We start from the raw sequence: 16,640 nt of genomic DNA on the forward strand, positions 1-16,640 counted from the left end.
TTACTTATTGAGATGTATATATATATATATATATATATATATATATATTTATATATATATATATGTATGTATATGTATGTATATATATGTATATATATATAAGTATGTATGTATATATACATGTATACATATATTGATAGTCTTAAATAAAGAGGTGGGTAAAATAGCTTGCATTACAAAGGGACATATTTAAAGACAATTTCCTTAGAGCTTTCCCTAGAATAGGGCCTTCAATGATTTCTAGGTCTGCAGTTGCCTGAGCAGCTGTTTGCTTTGGTGAAAGATGAAGGTCTCATCCTTCTTTCCTCCTTACATCTCATCTCTCCCACTTAAGGAGGAAGAAGCGTTATGAGCAGGATCTATTAGTTTTGATTATACCAAGGTGGTAAAGCATTTGATATTGTCTATTAGAATTACATATTAAAGATGCATGTTTGTTCTTGACTTCAGTCATTTACCTCTACTTGGGAATGACCTAAGAAATTTTGAAGAAATTTTGGTATAGATGGTCAGACAGGTCTAGGAGAAGTAACTGGAAGTCAGTATTTACTATCCCAACCCAGTGGTATGTTTGGTACTAAATTATTCTGTTGAATATTGATTGAAAGGACAGGAATAAGTTTGAGCCCTTTCTCTCTGGGATCATAATAAACTGGGGGAACACAGTGGGCTGGGATTGAAACCCTGTCTTCATTAAATCCAACAAGAAAACTCTCCTTCAAGTTGAGGTATTGCTAGCTCTTCTTAGTGATAGAGCAAAACATATATGTCTGGATTTAATACCCTGTCAGTCTCAGCACACTGCTCTGCACTTTGCCAAGCAGAATCTCACCTCCTGGCATTTTGTAGAGCAGAAGCAAATGCCTAGGCTTAGAAAGAGAAACCATAGCCAGACATAAAATAGGGCTAGTAAATGCTGATATTACCTCCTGGCACTCACAGCATGAGCTAGAAAATGGAATGAGGAGGTCTGAGAGCAAGGAGGCTTCAGATTGTGCATAAGTCTATTGCTGAATTCCCATTTGGAGAGCTCCATGTAATGACACAGCAGAGTAATGTAAATGCTGAGATCAACATGCTAAGTGTAAGTTTGTTGAAAAGTCTGCAATTCTATCAGAATCACTGAAGCTGTTTGCATATTTTTCAATATACTGCTTTAGTCTTCTATGTTAAAATTATCAGAATGGCTACGGACTTTTAAATGTTATTTCCTTTAATTCTCAACACTGGAGGCTAGCTGGTAGTAAGCAAGGAGGAATTCTGTGCAGTGCTGGTTTTTCCATGCTGAGCTCTTACTCTAGTTTTATACCTCCATTGAAAGGATTTATAGGTGAAAGAATTGTTTGTTTACATTTCTTGCAGCACAATATTTTACAAAACTCTAGTTTAATTCTTGGTTTTATAAAGCAAGAAACTTTGCAAAGAAGACTAATAATTAACAAAGAGAAACACATAACATAAAGCATAAAACATAAAACATAAAATCTAATACAAACTAACATTTCTCTTGAACCCCAGGGACACAATATTTCCCTTTATTCCTTTTCACTTGACACACTGTAGAATCACCTTGGATGTAGTTGTGTCAGGGCAAGACTCAATGATATCTTTTACAACATTGGTTGCTTCAGCTTTCTGCCTGTCATGGACAAATGATTTTTGTAATGGTCTCTCCACCTCATGCTGATATACTGTTTGGGACACTGCATAAGGGAAATGCAGCTGAGGGTCAAACTAAATATAACTCTGATCTGGAGCCTGGAAGATGTGGCTTTAAAAAACATTTTTCTCCTAAAGCATATTAGGATTGTTGTGGACTACCTAGCTTGGTAAAGCAGGAAGTATTATATTTTTATATACTTATGTTTAAAATTCAAAGGTTTATAAAGGCTTGTTATTACAGGTAACTTAGTTGTTCTAAATTCTAGATACTGTACAATTTTAATCATCCCTTACTTAATGTGAACTTGAAAAAATAATAAAACTTTCTGTTTGATTTAGCATCATTGTTATTGGTGATAATATATTTATTTTGTTTTTTTTCTGCAACTTTAAAGGCTATGATAGACAATCACAGGCATATAAGTTGCCCCTCCATTTTCAAGAATAAAGTGAATTCACTGATGATCATTAGTTATCATTATCTTCAGTACCTACCAGTGCAGCAAAGAGCTGACTTGAATTTCAGCATCAGTAAAGAATGATAGATATTCTCCATTAAAGACAAGCTACAAAAGAAAGAAAAGACTTTCTTGGTCTCTTGTTCCAAGGAGACAAGAGTCTGTGCAAACCTTGTAATAAATACAAATCACCTCTTTTGCAGTGCTGCTTCACCTGTGCCATTCAAGGCCTCTGCCATTGCAGGGATGCTGCAGTCAGGGAATCTTTTCTTTCTCATCTCTGCAGAATAATTACTTTGGGAGGCTACACAAGCACACTGTAGACATGCTATTTGGGACTTACAATCTTTCTGCCACAGGTAGCTGAGACTCCCCTGTAAGGTCTTAAGGGTCTTAAATCCTGTGTAAATTCTTCAATCATTTACAATCACTTTACTGGACACAGAATTTAGCTGCTGTTCTGGTCTCTCTGCTACATGTTTGAGAAGTGCAACACAAGCCTGTCTGGGAAATGTCTTTGCACCCCTTTAGTCCAGGTGTATTTCTTCATGCTCTGTAGTGAAAAAATGAGGGTGTCTGTTGAACCTACAGAAGCTTCTAGGATGCCCTGGACCTTACGTGAAGCTGCAAGTTAAAGGGTGTGACTTGATCCAGTATTAATATCTCATCTCTGTCATTTACTTATGTAGGGAATCTCATTCACCACAGCAGACTATCCCCAGCCACTGCTCTGGCTTATACAGCTCTTTTCAGCCCTGCAGCTCTTGAACCCAGTATTTAGGAGCAAGGACAAAACATAGGACACCATTATCTGTATTTGATTGCTTCAAATAAGAAAAAAGTCTTGTAATTCTTTTTGGTAATAGTGATTGAAAGGATCTATCTGGAAGTAAATTTATGTGTCAGCATCCTTATATTTTTACCCTAAAAAAAATAATTATTAATCTATTATACTAGCTGCACTTGCCAGCAAATTTGTAAGGTGACAAAAACCCTACAATCTAGTGAGACAGAAAGGAAAAAGTAAGGTAAGGAATAAGGAAACCAGAAGGAATTCTGCTGAAAACGTATATAGATAGAAAGTATTCCTATATATAACAATATAGCTTCTAGAAGACAAGCTTGCAATGCATGCAAATATGTAATTCCAAATGGGTAACCAAAAGGTAATGGCACTTCAGCATGGGCTGAAGGTAACAGACCACTTAGAGGCTGTGTAATTCATGCTGAAAGGATATGCATTTGATGGTGTATATGCTGTCCAGGATTTGTAGGTGGTCAGACCTTGAGGAAGAAGAGGAAGAAGAGTTCTTGTGCTGACATGAAGAAAGGACATAGTTTTAAAGGCAGGAAATGTTCTTGCAAAACACGAGACTGTACTTACCTCAGACTTAAGTAGAACATGCAGGCCAGATGTTTAAATTGCTGTAAATATAAGTTAAAAATTTTAAAAGAGTAATACTAATTTACTGTGGCTGTCCTTTTTATAAAGGAAAGTAGTGTCAGCAACAGCAGGAAGAAACCAAAGGAACTGATTTGTCCATTGCCAGAGCAAAGCTATATATCTGACAACTGCTTGTTGATTCTCATGCTGTCTCACAGGTAAAGAATGTGGGTGAGGCAAACCCCCAAAGAAGAAAGTGTTCTCTGACAGAGCTTCCTCACACCCCAGCTTCTTCACCACCCACAGCATGGTTGCTCCCATATTCTGTCAACTCCTCCAAATGTGTGAGGCAGTGGGAACAACCAAAACTCATAGTTAGAACTCAAAGAGTAAACGTTGCTATTAGCTTTCTAACCAAGGTAACTCAGCCCAAGCTAGAAGATCACTGACCTACTGCTCACACAGGTTTAGCAAAAATTATTTGCAGCTGCAAGGTCACTCCAGTGTTTTATATTCCACATTGCCATTGTTCTGTTCCTAACCCATTCCTCCTAACACCTTTCCTCCCCTGCTGGAAAATTACAAGAAGCAGCAGCAGAGAACATATTTTTTAATGAAAGAAGGTTCCTATAAAAAGAATGTTTTATAGCCTGTTCCTTATAAAAAGGTAAAAAAGAAGAATATTTCTGTAAAAGAAAATGAACAAAAGACTTTTCAGCATTTCATTTGTTCATGCTATACGAGTTTTCCCCACTCTAAAATACTGAAAATAAGTCTGCACTAACCCTGCTCTGCTGTATTTGTAAACATGTACATTGGTACTATTTTGTTTGGCTATAAAAGAGCAGTAAAAACAATCTATCAGTTCTATAAATCTTGTAAGTATTCTCTAACAGAATCTATTTTAAATATTGTGAAACAGATGCAAATACTTTGTTCTCAGTTCAAAGGCATGTCTTTAATTCATCTCTAGATCTTAACTTTGCTTTCTCCAATTCCTTGTTAACTCCCCTTCTTTCTCTGGAGCTGGTCTGATTTTTGGCATCAAAAGATTCAAGCTTCAAAGAGTCAGAGGGTCAGATTGTTTTATATACACGCAGCTGTCCCTAAGGTCAGTTTTGTCTTTTAGACTTCCACCTTCTACTACAAAGCTCAGATACTCAGAGGCAATAGTTTAATCTCCATTTTAAGTTACTGATAAGCCTGAAAATTGGATATTTGTGTTTTATTCACTCATCTCTTGATCACAGAGCAGTGAAATGCTTGAGATAGATAAAAAAATTATGGAACACAAGAACCGAGCTGCCCAGGGGGGAAAAAAATGGGCAAACAGTTCTGCAAAAGGGAAAAAAGTGATGAGAAAGCTGAAGATAATCCTTCAACCACTAACAAAGAGAAATTCTTCTCATATAAAAGCACCATAGTTAATTCGTCAAACGCCCCCATAATTTGGAGACTGTTGTGAAACATGCAAAGAGGCCAGAATGGACAAAGTGGCTTCTCAGGACTGTAAAATAAGCATATAAATTGACAAAAGACATAGCAATTTTTAAAAAAAGGAGAATATGAAAGAAGGGAAATGTTACAGCGCTACTTAATATATTTTGAGAACAAGGCAAGAGAAGAAATTCATAAGTAATTTGAAAGGATGAAAAAATGATCCAAATATCAGACTTCCCAAAAATATCAAAAACAGTGTGACTGTAGTTTAACTTATTTGATATGCTATAGAAATTTTTAACTATCCAACACTTACAAAATGTAAAAAAAAAAAAAAAAAAAAAAATTATCAAAATTAGATTGCAATGGGAAACCCTAGAGATCCAGAGCTTTCTCCATGAACAGTATCACAAAGCAGAATACCTGCTAAGTTTCTCATTACTGAAAATGAATTACTGAGAAGGAAGAGAATTGCTTTCCCAGTTCCTTTTGTCCCTCTTACCTAAGGAAGAAAGTTTCTAATTTCCTGGTTTTCAAGTCCCAGCTCCAGAATGTTCCACCTTTCAAATACAAAGAGAATCTGACAACGAGGTCCTTGGGATCCAAGGATCCTGGCAAGCAGATCAGTCAGGACACTGAGGAGCTAATTTCCAGAAGAGCAGGGTTTGTCAGCATCACATTAAGCAGCAGCTGGACAGTGAACCAGACAAAACCCTTCCTGGCAGAGGACAGAGCTCCTCAGACCACTGCTGGCACTGTCTCTTTCTCACAGAACAATTTGGTGCTGATGGACTGACATATTCTGTAAAAAAAGCTACTATATCAGAAGATCTTCTGGCAATGTAAATTCCCAGTCAATATTCTGAGTGGCATAAATGTGGTTTTAAACAGGTGTGACCAACAATGTTCCTCATAAAAACACTTGGAAAGATAAAAGACACAAATGAGAGTAATACTTTATAAGAGAAAATAAGTGAAATATGTTTTCCCCACGTATCAAGACTACAACAAATGGCTGGAAAAAAAACAGGCAAAACATTTATTTGAATAATCAGCTGTGCATTGTGCTACCAATGACATTTGAAAAGGGACATACTAATATTAGCCTATACAATGATCTCTAGGAAATGCAGGGAGATTCTTATAAACATTGCTAGTCTCCTGTTAAAGGAGAAAAAAATTATGCTATATAATAGGGACAAGAATTACACATGACCAAATACTTCACTGCTCTATTTTCATTCTAATTCTCTGTTTGCAATAGTTGATTCTGGTATCAAAAACCCAGAGCACAACAGAAGAATTGTGGCAGATATTTTATTATGATGAATTTGCATTGAAAGTACACTATCCTTTTAAGAGCTTTTTTCCTTTTTTCCAAGGTACTTGCCTGTTCTGAGTGACTCCTCTGTAGCTAAAATGTAGTAAATTAAAAATATTTAACTTCATAATTCACATTCAGGTAAAAATTGTCTCAATCACTTTAAACTGAAGAAATAGACACACTAAAAATTTTTAAAGGCCATTTCATAAGCAAATTCTTGTCCATTATATTTCATCTGAGAGGAGTAAATTAAAAATAACTTGGAAAATATTTTTCAGGCAATTTTCAGAAAATTTCCTTCTTATTTGCATTCACCGCATGTTTTAGAATAACTAAACCATGTAGAAGGTGATTAGTTGTATGATTTTATGGAGTTTCCAGACCTCTGCATGGCATTAACTCTTCTTTTTTTTTTATTTGCACAGTCTTCCACAGCCCTCTACTTAACTGATATGGTCTCCCACATCAGCAAAACTATTTACAGGAATGTAACTGAGAAATAATTTACAAGGTCAAATGGAATTAAAATTAATCTGGCTAAATTAGAAACATTTTTAATTTCTTCCTATGAGGAATTTAGACCTTTGTGTCTTTCTTGGGTATCCATATGTTTATTTTTCAATTCTTAAATCTTTTGACATTGTTTAAAATTGTTTTGTTACCAATGCATAGTGTGCTGTGATTTCAAATAAAAATGGGAAGATACTGTTTCAGTAAAAGTCCACATTTATTTGTTAGCAGATCAAAAAAAGTAACTGAAACATGGTTTTATAATAACAGCAACAAAATATTTTGAGTTTGACTGCTAAAACAAGAGTTGTTTCATTCAGTTAAAAGAGACACAGATTATTCAACACCAAACAAGAATGGGTGTCTAATTCCTCATTAGGTTTTTCTTCAGGGTGAAATGCATGGTGCCTCTATTATAAGAAATAAACTAGATATTAAGAAAAACAATGAAAATGTGCATTATCTGTTCAGTTCTAAGACTTAGATCATCAGCCAACAGAGAAGTTATTGAAATGAACTTTGAATTGTCTTCTCTAAGAAGGATTTCACTTGGAAAATATGGCAAAGTTTTATTGTTCCGGAAAGTAATGAAATATGATCTGATGAGATACAAAAAAAAAAAAAAAAAAAAAAAAAAAAAAAAAAAAAAACCCAAAAAAAAAAAAGACACCCTGTAAATTAATACTTTTGTATTACAGCCTAAAATATATTTCATCAGTCAAAGCAGTCCTAGCAGATGGATATAACCATAAAACAGGGCAAATTTCTGTTATTAAGCAATTAGATAATTGGCTTGCTATTTTTCCCCTGCCAGAGAAGGAGTCATAAAAATACAAGATTCTTATAATAAAAGACAGTAACGTCATAATATTAAAAATACACTCACCCTTAGCATTCCAGGTAATCTGTCCTTCACTGGACTTTATCTCTGCTTCTTTCCCTAGGATCTCAGGAGATTAGTGACAGTTTGTCCCAAAGAATTGTTAACCTTTATGCCCTGTTAGGAATTGGAGGAACAGAGGAACAGAGACCTGGGACCTGAGTTATTGGTTCACCTATTTCAATTCCTGATGTGCTACACAGTAGAAATATTTTTTTCCTCTCCTCAGACAGGAGGTGGCAAAAGCATCATATCTTACCAGTAGGGTTGCAGTTTCTGCTCTGTGGGATGTTACACAATTGAGAGTCCCTGATCCTTGTTTGTGTTTTGCCCAAGATTGCACCTGAATTACCCTGCACTTATTTGCATTGATGCAGGCACAATGAGGACACAGCTCTGTGTGACGTGCCCGAGGACTGGTGCAATGCAGGGACACTGTCCTACACCACAGATAGTGGGGTTTGTTGCCATCAGCATTTTACAAATTTCCAACCTTTTTTTCAATCTTGCCTGTGCTCCATGCCATGAGCAGACAGTGTGCACACAGTGAGTGGCCCAGCACTGTACAAGGCACTTACTGGGAGGAAAGGCACCTCACTCCTGCATGACATGGCTCAGAGAAGAGGAAGGTCACCAATGAAAGCCAAATATTGAGCTGCCACTGTCACAATATAAATGCTCCATAATAAATACAAATGAATTTAAGGGATACTGCACCTCTGCAGTCTTTTCTCTAGTCAGGACCCATTACAGTGAAAAATAAAGGAAGATTTGTACGGAAAAATTCTGTTCAGTCTTTGAATTCAGGTTCAGATTTGGAAAGAGAATATCTGCAGATTTTAAGTCATCACATTGTATACGACAGCTCTTGTAATAAAAAAATTATTGGGGCAATGGCATTAACTGTCCAGGAGCATCTTAAGTGAACTTCAGTGCCCTTTAATCCTAATCTCGTTTGATAGAATATAAAAACACACTTCTTTTTAATGTGAAGTTTACAAAAGTTTTGCATTGTACTATATTAGGACAATGTATTTGAGCCACCCCAACAGGGAAACAGTCTTTTAAAATGTTAATATATAATAGATTGGCATTCAAATTTAATTTTTTTTCAAGCTTCAAGTTGAAGTATATATATCTTACAATACAACTGGTTTACTTACTTGCCACATTTGATCTACTGCTTGCTCACAGTAAGCAACAGGCAGGAATAAGTCTTGATTTACCAAAGGGTAAGGAAGAGGAATATCAGATCCACACGCTGAAGAGCCAAGTCTAGCCAAACTTGAAGAAGCTTGGCTTGCTTCAAGCTTAAATTAACCATTGGCTTGAGCAGGTATTCTATCAATTATGCAGAGAGTAAAACTTGTTGGATTACAATCTTAGATACTAAATCAAAATGTATTTTTAAAATGCATTTTAAAGCATTGTTGGCCCTGGAACAGTATTTTAGTGCAAGAAATGAGACTGTTACATCTTTCCCAGTGGAGCTGTCATCTCATTGATATTGACTTGTGTTTCCCAGCTGCAGACAGAGTAGGACTGACAAAATTCAAGTCTCATTGAATTTTCATGTCCCATTAGAAAATAGTAAGACTCAGAAAACCTCAAAGCCAATTTAACCTTAAACCTATAGATAATAAAAGCATTCAATGCTTTCTTTCAATCTTGAAATAAAGAAATGACATTTACTCATTAATATTTTAAATTAGCCCCCTCTCCCTGCTAAAGAAATCCCTGGGGTCCCTCAATGATGAATCTTGCAAGATAATGCTGTATGATAAATAATTCAAATGGCTGTTCTTCTCCCAGCTTCTCTTCTTCTTAAGAAGTATAACTTTAAGTTTGCAATATGGCATATCTAAAAACATGAACCAAAATCAGTGAAGACTGTAAAACTTGAACCTGGCTGGTTTTATGCTTCCTGTTTTATTCAGCTTTGTAAATCCATTGTATGAAAATTGTATTCTTTTTTGGTTAATTATACATGAACAAGTGGCAATGAAAATACATATTCAATTCATTGCGAGAGTATGATTTTAATTTAAGGTACAGTTGTTTCAGAGGATTAACTGGGAATGGAATTGCAACATGTTTTCAAATAAAAATAGCACAATTACAGTTCTAAGGAAATGGAAAGAGGAAAGATAAATGTGGCTGTATTGATTTGCTTTAAATTTTTCTATTCATTTGCTTACAATGTAGATACCAGAACTCAGCAAACCTAACCAAAGATGTGAAATGAAAGGACAAAATGAGTTCTTTCTTAAGGACCTTTTATTAATCAGAAAAGCCAATATAGGCAAATTAAAATTCCTGCTCAATACAAATTTCAATCAGAATGTGAGCATTCAGTTCAAAAAATTAATGAAACTGTCAACATAAGCAAAACAGAAATAGTCCTTTTCTTTCTTCTTTTTTTGTAGATCTTAGGGGTATAACAATGCATTTCTCTTTAACTTCCACAGACAGTAGTTATCAGCCTTTGCTGGTAATTTTCTCAATGTGTATTATCAGCAGAGTATGAACATCTTTCATTTCACTTTTAGAATGCTTGTTTTTATTATTTTTTTAAATTAAAAGACATTTTGGTAAATATAATCGCAGAAATGTTATATAAGAAAGACCTAGTATGCTTTTTATAGTTCCTTATTCTTTCAGTGTTACTTACAAAGTGAAGTATGTTTTCATTGGACTCACTCTCTGTGTACAATGCATTAGTTTGGATTTTTTCAGCACAGTTCTGAAATGGATCGAGCAAAAGAATTTACATCTTTTTTTCTCCAAGAGATTAAATGAGGAGGGACTGATGTGTGTGCACTCCATGCAAAACAGGTCTTTGAAGTACCACTGGAATTGTTGTGACTACAACCCCACATTCTCATTGCAGATCGTCATTTCCCTAATCCAGAGGGAGGGTTGGGGGTATGTATATTCATTTTAGTTTGGACCAGAGCAGCACCAAGACCCATCTGGGATGTATCAGCACATTCATGAATATGGGTCAGGATCAGGCCTGGCACAGGGCCCATGGTCCCAGCATGTGCCTTCCACATCAGAGGAGCTCAAGTCTTCTAGCAATTGCTCATGTGGCCATTCCTTCACTCAATTCCATCTTGGGTATTCTTCAACAGACAAAGAGGATTTGGGTTACTGGAGAAAGCACCAGTGAACTTTTAAGAGTCAAAGCATGACTGGGCTGTGTGGCCCCTGACCCCATGGATAATACCTTGCCTTGTGTCAAGGCATTGTTTCAGAGCAGAATGGACCTGAGGCTCACGAAAAGATTTCTTATTGAAGTGTTAAATTATTCAGCAGACATCCATCACTTAAAGTGAAAAGGATTAGCACAAAATGATAGTTCAGCAAACAGGTGTTTGAAATCTTTCACTTAGTTTTCAAATCTCAATTGGGTCACACGACAATCATTTCTCCTTCTCAATAAAGGAAGAGCATATAGAGATTTTGATGAGATTACAGTTATGATCTTGCATAAAAAAGCCTTGTCTCCTGCTTGCAGTTCCATAAACCAGAAGCATTAATTAATTGAACTATACTTGCACATCTGCAATTAGTTTTGATTACTAGAAGAAGCAAAACCAGATTCATGTTCTTAATTTGGAATCTGAGGGAAACTGTTCCAATAATACACCACTAATCCTTTTTAGTGAAGCTTGAGAGGCATTGTTTTCAGGGCTAATAACAAGATTGAAGTAACATATTATAATTAAATTTTCAATTCCTACTGGAGAGTGAGGGGTTAGTATTTTCGCAGTGTCATCCTTATTCTTATAAAACACAGGTAGAAGAAAATATTTTTATTAGTAAAACAATATATACTGAGATTAATGAGTCATCTGAAAGTTCATAAAATTAGTTGCCATAAACCAGATTAAATTTAATGCAGATTGTGTGTGTTTCCCATTTTTATAGTTATCTGATCTACATTTTTCTTTCTTCTTTTATATTCTTTTAAAGTAATGTTTTTGCAAGGTTCTGAGGTAAATGCTCTTCTGTACTCATTTTTATTATCTTTTTCTATGAAGAACTGACGGATGCCTAATAAGAAGTGGACATCTGGTTTATATACAAAAAGGCACAATCAATTTAGACTACAGTTTAAAAGTACATAAAACAAATTTATCTTACTAATGAGTTTTAATAGTTTTGTATTTTGAGCATCATACCATTTGAAATCTTGATAGTTAAATGTGCATTTTGTTAATGAAATCTTCCCCTTGAAACATTAAAACAAGCAACTTGTAGTTTTTGTAAAAACTCCACAGTCATGTTTGGAGAGCTGTTTCACTTTGGCTTGGGTTCGTAGATTTTACATATATATTTTTAAAGTTATTTTAGCTTTCAAAATATCATTAATAATAATCATTATTATTCAGTATTGATTTGTCTGAACAAGAATATTTTTTTTCAATTCTGTCACCATGTAACAGTTGTTAGTTTTTTTCCCTTCTAATGTTGCCTTTGATTCCCAGAAATGCACACAAAAAGGCACACAAAAAGTAAAAATAGCCATTGTAATACATGGAGATAATACTAGGGAGATATTTTTGTTTGTTTGTTTATTTGTTATTTTTTTCTCTAATAAAAATGTGATAAGAAAATATCTAAGTTAATCAAACTGAGGGATATAGATTGGGTACTACATCTAAAAGATTTTTTATTCTCTACATTGAAAGCTCTTCTGTATTGAACCCAGGTTCCAAGACTTTATATTACAGACAAAATGGGTGAGAAACACATCCAGGCTATATCTTGGCAGTATGTCACATATATGGTTGCAGCAGGGGTAAGAGGTAGACTCATTGGCACTGGATAGAAATTGTTGTGATCTAGTGGCGACTGCCTTTTGGCAGAGACATTTCATGTTGTCACAGTAGCCTGAGTTTTTGCTTGAAGGCTGAAAGAATTAATGTACTCATCATGGATATCACTGCTAAACAAATTAAAGCAAATTCAGATAGCCTAAGAATCCATACTCAGTACTAGGCAGAAACAAGTACAGAAGTGGCCTTTAACCACATTATCCCAGCTGTATGAAAAGCTGGTGTCCAGAACAACTGTATTTCCTAACCATAACCATTCCTTAATCCACTAGCAGAGACAAGCTGAGATGAATGCCCACTACTCTTTCAGTGCCACGAGTATAGCAAGAAATTTGCTTGCAGTCCTTAGCTATCCTCAGCTGCTTCTAGTGTCCCTGTCTTTCCATATTGTCCATACCCTTTCCTTCTACACACATCAATGCCCATATATATGTCAACACCCTCTTGCAGCGGGTTAAGAAACACTTCCCTTTTCTTTAGGAACTTTTCCCCTTTTTTACCCCTTCCCCTTTTACAGGGATTTTCTCACAGCATATTCTCTTATCTGGGGACATCCAGAATTTGTGTCTCTACTTACCTTAGTTATGGCAGTGTGACAAACAGCACAAGAGAATTTTGTTAGATGTAGCAATCACAGCTTTAAAGTCCTTTGAAAAATAAATAACTTCTAATTTTTACACTATTTATTTCCACTGGGTTTAGGAAACAATACTTTCAAAATTATTTGGAAATGGATGAAATTGGTTAATTTCAAAATAAAGGATAAAATAAGTTTGCTATATAAAAAAATGAAATTTCATTATTAGGACACCTATTGGAAGCAAACAGGGTAAGTATATAATGATTTTTCTAGTTCTTCATTAGCCAGGAAAATAAAGACTCCCAAATCACTGAAAGTACTGTCAAGTGGCAGAGTGTCACCTTTAGTATCACCATAAATTCAATTTGCTCTTCATTATCACCTGTTAACTGTTCGAAGTCCAGTTAGCTAGAGGGGTATATTTACATAACATTTTTACCTCTCTTACTGTTCCAGATAAGGTCATAATTACACTTCAGATATAAATCTCCAATCATTCTTATAGATCATGCTTTCCTTCATACCAATATCAGAGCATGAAAATTTGACTTATTTGAAATGAAGCTGAGCCATGTCTGCAGCAAACCTAATGAATTCCACCCAACAGGCCTTCAATCAAGAGACGCAAAATATTTTCAGAAAAAGTCTCTCTAAAATACACACATTATGGATGTGTGGTCACACTATTTTGTTTTACAACACCTATTCTATTGTACTGCATTGAGTATTAGTGTGGATGCAGTTGAGCTCAGCCTAAATAAAAAACTATGGCCTGGGGCATGGGTATGAGCATGCTGAGGAATATGTTGAAGGAGAAATTTGGACCTATGCTTAGAGGATTCAAGTAGCTGGGTTAAGTATGAATGTGACTGTGTTTATTCAGTCAAAATCTGCCCCTACTTATCTCAGCATCTGGGCATAACATTTTCATTCCCAAGCCTTTCTGAGCCATTCTTGACAGGAAAGGATATCTTCCTCCTTCCCAGGCTAATACCTAAACACGTAAATTATAAAGTCCCTAAGAATATCTTTGCTGATACAGAACACAGCATGGTAATCACTACTTGGTAGACAGGAAACATCACTGTAAACTACCACACATATATGAATAGCATTTGTATTTTACATTTAGTAAAATTGGGTAGTACATTCAGTATATATAGAGTATGAAAAAAGATACTTTTTAAAACCACTAGTTTAAGACAGCATCTGTCTCTGCAGGAACATAGCTTTAACTAGCAAAACAGAATAAAAAAATGACTGCATCCTACATAAACGAGGCAGTGGGGGACATGAAAGTCTAAGGAACTACGTTTCTAGGGAAAGACTGAAGTTCCTTAGGCAAAGAAGTAAAGTGATTCAGGGAGAGAAAACAGTGCTGAATACCTAAGATTAGCTACACAGTACTGGATGCAAAAAACAATAGTTTTATGACATGCTATAGTTTTCTCTGCCTTCCAGGTTAGCCCCTTCTAGTTCCACAAGCAATAAGTTACAATTCTTTCTTTTTCTTTCTCACAAATGACCACCTTATCAACTATTCCTCAACTAATGTTCTATCAAATAACAGCCAGCTTTTCTTCCAAGCAGTGTTGGACTCAAAGTTTTCAGCCTGTATTTAGTTTGGAAAGATGTTAATTTTTCTCATTCCTGAATAAGGGTTTGTGCTTCAGCTAACTTATTTGCTTTTTTCTCAGCAGCATTCAGACAGTCTATTGCCTGAATATGTATTATTACTCCATACAGATCTTGACTTACTTCAAAGAAAATGGCAGAAGTGCCTTTTGTTAACACAAGTGATAGTAATGGTTAATATTGATGTTAACTTTGATGAATTGTTAAATTTCACAAAATTCATTATTATCTTGTAATTACTACATTTCTTCATGAATCAGAACTGATCATGTAATTGTCCAGTGCTAGTTGTTATGAAAACAGACACAATTGAGCTATAAACAACAGTTTAATTCTCATTGGCTTAAAAAGTTTTAAATATATGAGATGGGACAGGAAGGCAGAAGGATCAGAACTCGACTTCTAGAAATAGAAGTTTCAAAATTATATTTTTTTCTACTGACACATTCCCATGATTATCAAGAAACGAAAGTAGTCTGGTTTTGAAAAACCCCCTTTAGTATCCAACAGAACACATTTACCCAAATCTTTATGTTGTTCTACTAACGACATCTTGTACAAAAAGTCATTCCTTTAGAAGTAAATTTTAATGAGAGAAGAATAAATCATCAGTTGTACCTTATCACCCCAGAGAAAAATCAGAAGAAGAGTAGGAAAGGTACATTTCATATTTTCCTATTTCCTTCCATTCTCTTAAGGTTTCTTATAATTAGGATTTTGGAGGTAAAATTTCTTCATTCCAGATACACTTGTTTGTTGACTGTGTGATTTGACAAGGTGTGAAACATGCCAGTTAACATGTGTTAGCTGATAAATCATGTTTGATATCCATCAAATAACAGCTCCTTGGGAGGAGCTTCCAGGCTGTGTATCCATTATAATGAAAACCATGTCTGTGTAGTTCCAAACCTTGAAGAATAAGTTTGAAGAATCTATTACTTCCTTGGCCAGCTATGCAAAGCTTCCTATGTGGTGTTCATTCAGAGTATGAGGGATCTTATTTTTTGGAGGTATGCAACTCTTTCCTGAGTTGGACACCTCCAAAAAATAAACTGAGCATTGAACTGGGCCAATGAATTGCCCTTCAATTGTACTTGTCTGACTGTTTTCCTTCTACTCTGCATGGATCACTTTGTCCTTAGATGTCCAGTGCAAAGTTCCACTTGCTGCCATGAGAAATGAAATTTTTTATCTGTGTACCATAGCTAAGACTCTTATGCTGAAGCCAAAAGTAATCCACTGGATATAGTTTAGAACAGTTATACATTGGAAATGTGAATTATAAAGTTAATTTGAACAGTGTTTAATGAATTTCTAAATGTATGCTATGTTAAATACTGCAATTAATATGTGAGTTAATTTTATAGCTGGCTTTTAATGAATAGAGGAAGGCATAGATTTATCATCAGTGGAATGAAAACTTTCATTGACTACTGAAATAGCAACTAAAGATAGGCTTCTGATTTTATTGAAACACATCTCTTTGCTTTGGGTCTGACAACAGTTAAAAATTATGGAAAATAACTGCCTGCTGAGAAATGGATGAAAGCCATCCTTTTTCATGACTAGATCACCATATTCTTTCTAACACCAACAAACTGAGAAAATTTCATTATACAACTTCTTTAATCTCCAAGAGATGCAACCTCTGAATCCAGCTTAATAAAAACCTATTAACACAAAATGTCATATTGCATTATGCAATCAATGTGGGAAGGTATTAACATAGGGACACCTTATAGAGATTCTTGCAGAAGCCGTAAGCAAAATTTCTGCATCTAATTGGCTACTCAAATAGAATTTTAAAAAGATTCAATTTGCTTTTAAAATTAACACTGTTAGATGAAAGAACATTGAATAGGCTGCAAGCGTGTCAATAACAGAAGGTGAAGCAATATAGCTAGGGGATATCTTCAATTACAT

General features: G+C 35.2%; 1 long non-coding RNA gene across 2 annotated transcripts in view; it reads right to left on the reverse strand.

The window, feature by feature from the left end:
• LOC110468100 (uncharacterized) overlaps positions 1–7,978 on the reverse strand; it is a 95,500-nt gene extending 87,522 nt beyond the window's left edge. Inside the window, exons 1-3 of one of the 2 annotated variants that reach the window (XR_002465010.2) lie at positions 5,447–5,494; positions 3,505–3,545; positions 2,158–2,228 (exon numbers count right to left, since the gene is read on the reverse strand). This is a non-coding gene — a long non-coding RNA (uncharacterized LOC110468100). Of the gene's footprint in view, positions 1–2,157; positions 2,229–3,504; positions 3,546–5,446; positions 5,495–7,664; positions 7,776–7,917 lie in introns of those variants that run through there. The other variant, XR_013339610.1, reaches the window with a different exon arrangement.
• Positions 7,979–16,640: the final 8,662 nt, after the last annotated feature.

This window comes from Lonchura striata, chromosome 3, assembly GCF_046129695.1.
Source record: "Lonchura striata isolate bLonStr1 chromosome 3, bLonStr1.mat, whole genome shotgun sequence".
NCBI lineage: Eukaryota > Metazoa > Chordata > Aves > Passeriformes > Estrildidae > Lonchura > Lonchura striata.